General features: G+C 36.5%; 1 pseudogene; it reads right to left on the bottom strand.

Annotated features, from left to right (window-relative positions):
- Positions 1-645: 645 nt before the first annotated feature.
- LOC124075604 (keratin, type I cytoskeletal 10-like) lies at positions 646-3,430 on the bottom strand (annotated as a pseudogene).
- Positions 3,431-5,563: the final 2,133 nt, after the last annotated feature.

Here is a 5,563-nt window from a genome sequence, read left to right as displayed (position 1 = left end):
CGACAACATTTAACACACTGAAAAATGAAATGTTCAGTCACAATTTGTTTATTTTCACTTTTTAAAAAGGAAAGGTTATTGAGGTTTAAAACCCCTGTGAACTTTATAGCAAATGTATAACTCAATTAACTTCGACACATTCAGTTGTATTGTAGCTACCAGAAACAAGGTGGAGAACATTTCCATAATTTTGAGAAGTTCCCTTGTACCCCTTTGTGGTGAACAACCTCTGGCAACCTCTGGTCTGTTTCCTAATTTTCCAGCTTGACTTATTTAAGAATATCATATAAACGAGATGCAGCACATTAGCCTTTGAGTCTGGCTCCTTTGACTTAGCTTAATGCTTTTGAATTTTCAGCTTGTGGTTTACAGTAGTTTCTCATCATATGTGGTTTTGCTTTGCATGGTTTCAGTTACTCACAGTGAAGTGAGGTCCAAAAATATTAAATGGTAAATGTCAGAAATAAATAATTTACAACTTTTAAATTGTGTAATGTTCTGAGTAGTGTGATGAAATCTTGTGCTATTCCTTCTGGGGTGAGAATTGCAGTATACACAACCCATCCATTAGTCACTTAGAAGCTCACTTATCAAATTGACTGTTGTGGTATTGCAGGGGTTGTGTTCCTCAAATCGTTATGTTACTTAATAATGGCCCCAAAGTGCAATACTAGTGATGCTGGAAATTTGGATACACTGAGCAAGTTGCTCATATTGGCTTCTCATGTTATTCAGAAGTTCAGTCAGATCAACACCTGGGGCAGCATTCATTTCCACATTCACGTCACCAGTAGATACGTTCTGAAGGTCTCTCATTTCCTGTTTGAGGAACAAAAAAAGATTTAATGACTGCACCATGACCACAATGAACCTTTTGAAAAATTGGGGGAAATATAATTTTGTATCACCTCTTCATGGTTCTTCTTCAGGTACTGCAGCTCTTCAGTCAGGCTCTCGATCTGCATCTCCAGATCAGCCTTGGTGAGGGTCAGCTCGTCCAGCACCCTGTGCAGGCCGTTGATGTCGGCCTCCACGCTTTGTCGCAGGGTTACCTCATTCTCATACCTGCAACAAGCATGATACATATATTGGATACAATTCTTAAGAAGGAGTTGTATGTGGAAAAAGACTTTAAAAAATTTAGAGTTGATTTCATGTCCTTGTAATATTTACCATATACTAACTCACATAGGAAGATTAGCAATTACTTTAAATGCATTTTCTTCCTTTAAAGCTTACCAGGAAGGTAATTCTGAAATTGAAACTTTCTCAGATAATTCCAGTTCTGTCACTTTGAATGAATTCAGGAAAATGTAAATGCTACTATGGCATCTAAAGTCGCTATTATAAACAATTGATGTATTTGTATTGATAGTATTGCACATTCAATTAGCTTACTTCATTCTGAAGTCGTCAGCTGCCAGCCTGGCATTGTCAATCTGAAGCAGGACGTTGGCGTTGTCCGTTGTTAGGTTGAGGATCAGGAGGAACAGTCATTTAAGAAAAGGTCAGATGCGCAAATATGGCTTTTATAGTGGCATAGATAAGCTGCATTTTTATGTTGTTCTCTTCCAAAAACTTTTTGTGTGGATTATTTTTAAATATAAAATATTTTAAGCTTACCCACAAACTTAAATTTAAAAACCTATCTTGAAGTTTCTACACTATTCTATTTCTGTGTCATCCCTTTCTGAAAACTAACTATATGTATGTAATCCTATTAATGTATTAGCCTCTTTTATACTTAGTGATTTTTATGTATTTCAACCAACTTTTGACTGGCTCACCCCTGTATTTGTTCCATTTGCTATAAATATTTCTAAATAGATATACTCTGAACTGGTAGGTACAATTCACAGATTCCCTGGAGTTAAGCAATATCCCAATTCCATAAAGGAGACTTCATGGATTTTGCAATGTTGCTATTGAATATGGCTTATTTGTTATCAGTCTTAATAATATTTTTGTTCTTATTCATTTAATATTTTTCAGCTCTTACATTTTTAAATGATCTGGCATATTTAACTGTGGGCTCATTATATGTTCATTAAAATCTAAAATTTCTTGTTAATCTGCATCATGTAAGACAGACAAAACACATGCTGGATGAAGATTGCCATGACCATACCTTCATTCAATTTATCCTTGATGAGGCTGGATTTATTTGGAAGCAAGAAAATCACAGTGAACAGCTATATTATACTTAATTTAAGATTCATCTACCCATATTACAGGGATAGAATTAAATTTAAAGTTGGATTTTAAAATGCTCCTTACCTGATTTTTCAGTTCTTCAATGGTTTGGTAGTATTTGCTGTAGTCCCGAGGCTCCCACTGGCTTCAGTTGCCATGCTTTTCATACCACTCCTTGATTTTACCTTCCAGCTCATAGTTTGATTCTTCCAGAGCCCGAACTTTGTCAAGGTAGGAAGCCAGCCGGTCATTCAGATTCTGCATGGTTACTTTTTCATTTCCAGAGAGAGGGCCACCATCTCCTCCAAATCCACCACCAAAGCCTCCTCCATAGCCACCTCCACCAAAGCTGCCCCCACCGAAACTGCCACCTCCAAAGCTGCCGCCTCCATAGCCCCCACTTCCATAGCCCCCACTTCCATAGCCCCCACCAAAGCTGCTGCTTCCGAAGCCTCCACCAAAGCTACCTCCACCATAACCTCCTCCTATTCCTCCAAAGCCATCTGAAGAGCCCCCAAAACAGCCTCCACCAGAGCTCCCACGGCTAAAAGAGCCACCACTGAAGCCCCCTGAGCTATATCCTCCACCAAGGGAGCCTTTGCTGCTTGAAATTCTGAGGGATGATCCTCCTCCACCTCCTCCCCTCCACTGCGGGAGGAAGAGTACTGCTTGCTTGAGCTGTATCGAACAGACATGTTGATGCTGTTGAGCTCAGGGAGTGCCTGCTACCAAGGACAGTGGCAAGCCTTTATATACTGAGAGGGTGTGCCTCTCAGATGTTAGGGTTTGCTTACTTGCATGGTTTTCTTTTTGTCAACTTAGCATCTTTGACTTATGATTGCGTAAATTATCTTCAGTAATAACCAATACCAATATGTATGCTTTTGAATATGCCCTAAGAAAAAACAGGAGATTTACTATGTTGAAATTGAAAAATGGGTGGAGTTCAGATGAGCATGTTTCATTATTCTTTTTGTCTTTTGAAGAACATTGGGCAACTATTAAAATCCTTTTTCCTCAGCATTAATTAAGTTTGCACAGAATGTTTGCAAAGTTTTGGGGAAAAAAATTTAGCTACAAAATTATGGTTAAAATAAGATTTAAATAATTTATGCTTTAAACTGTTTTAATTAATTGGAACAACAAGTAGCATGAAGACTACCAGAATCATGCTATAGTAAGAATATCTTGTAAAAACCTTTAACCAACCAAAAAGAAAATAAAAACATATGGAAATAATTTAATTAGCATCCAAGAGTTGCTGCATATAAGAAGTAAAAGCCTAAAAAGCACAATTTAGGAAATTATATGTATGTGTGTTTGTTAGGGAATCTTTTATTTGGAGAGTGAAAATATATTAATATATATTTTTAAATTTTTTTAATTGTACATGGATATAATACCTTTACTTTATTTATTTGTATGTGGTGCTGAGAATCAAACCCAGGGCCTTGCATGTGCTAGGCGAGCACTCTACCACTGAGCCACAACCCCAGCCCATATATTAATATTTTGTCTAAAATATTGGAAGTAAATATTGGTTGAGAAATTTAAAATTTAATGATTTCATTGTTTTTAACATTAAAAAATCTGAAATATGTAGGGTAGAAACTGGTCACACCAGAAATGCCAATCAAGTGATTTCAGAGTGGGAAATTTGTATCATGTATCTGCCAACCTGGGGCTGAGTTTCTACTAGGTAGGCAATCAATCAGTCATGCTTATCTAATGCAGCCCTAATAAAATTTCTGCACATGGAGACTTGGGTCAACTTGCTTGGTTGGCAATACTCTCTCTATATAGTCATATATATCAACACTGAGAAGGTACCATATCCTGAGACATTTGGAACCCTCCGTGTCCTTGCCTTACAATAAACTATAACCACGAGTATGATAGCCAAAAAAAATCTGAAATATGACATAATCTTGGGTTATTTTGTTTCTAAATTCCTCATAATTAAATTTTTTTTAATGAAGACTAGCATACAGATATTCTTAGCACAAGAACCAAAAAAATCTAATCTCAATACTAATTTCTAGTACCTTACAATAAGTTTTGATTGACCAGAAAAAGAGAATTTAGATACGGTAGTTTACAAGTAAAATATTTGCTTGCAAAAATATATATCCATGGTAAAGAGTACTTGCTTAAAAAGTTATGAACTATAGTTGTATGTTTCTTAATAAACAAAACATTTTCTTAGGTGTACTGTTTACAGAATCTGGTATAACAGTTTGTCTAGTGAAGTATTTAATTGAAACTTTATTAATGCATGATATGAAATTTTGTAATGCTTTTTGTGATACTATAATGTAAAATACTCTGGAACAAACTGCTGAGGATAGAGATGGTGGTTATCATCTGTAATTTGTATCTCAGGAAGCTAAAGCTGAGAGAGGTGATGATTTTTTTCCTAAAGGCATGTAATAGATGGTTGAACTGATTATAAGTTTGGTTCCTTGACTTTGACTTTCTTAGTATATCAATGTGTATATGTATTCTCAGTTGCGGTGTATTTGGTCTGATAGAACTGAATGTCTCTAATTCTTACCATGAACTTCTCCCCATGGAAACAAAATAAAACAGGAATAACTTGAGAAGCTTGAAGATATTGAAAGAATAGGGATTTGGCACTCATTATTATATTGAGAATTGCCTTTTTAAATTAAATTTATAGCTGTATCTTCAAGTTTATGATCTATAGAAATAGTTTCTGCAGGGAAAGGGAATGTGGTTGAGAGCATTAATGAAGAGTTGATTGTTAGAGTGGAGATTACTACCCAACAAATTGCAACTCCTCCAACTTGTTGGTACATGGTGCAGGTGGAATTTAAGCTGAGCGTTGGGAAGGATAAGTGGGGTTTTTCAATGTGTGCAACATAATTGAGAGAACTGTTCTGGGAAGTGGGGACTGTGAATATGCCAAGCTGGTAGAGACTCCAAATGGACCAGTTTGGCTGGAACAGATTGTTCATATTCGTCAGTGTATTCATTCCTTCAACAGGTTTTATTGAGCACATGCAATTTGACCTGGGTTTACATAGGTGACTAAGATATAGTTCTTGCTCCTTGAGGAGTTCATAGTCAACCTGGAGAGGCAAACAAACATACATATGAATCAGGGATAATAATACAGAGTCATTTAGGCTACATCTGAGGCATGGGTAGGGGGCTGAGGGAATGCAGAATGGCATTCCATCAATCTGGTGAAAGGAGACAGGCAGGGAAAGGAGGTGTACACTTGATGGATTCTATGTCCTCCTTCTCTCCAAAGTAGGAATAATAACTTTTGCTTAGCCTATAGAGTTATACTGGGGATCAAATGAGTTTAATTAATATAAAACATTTAAAACAGTGGTTGTCATAC

Source organism: Marmota monax, unplaced genomic scaffold (genome assembly GCF_021218885.2).
Source record: "Marmota monax isolate L192 unplaced genomic scaffold, Marmota_monax_Labrador192_F-V1.1 WCK01_AAM20220418_F8-fsc00259, whole genome shotgun sequence".
NCBI lineage: Eukaryota > Metazoa > Chordata > Mammalia > Rodentia > Sciuridae > Marmota > Marmota monax.
This window is presented reverse-complemented; position numbering and strand designations above follow the sequence as displayed.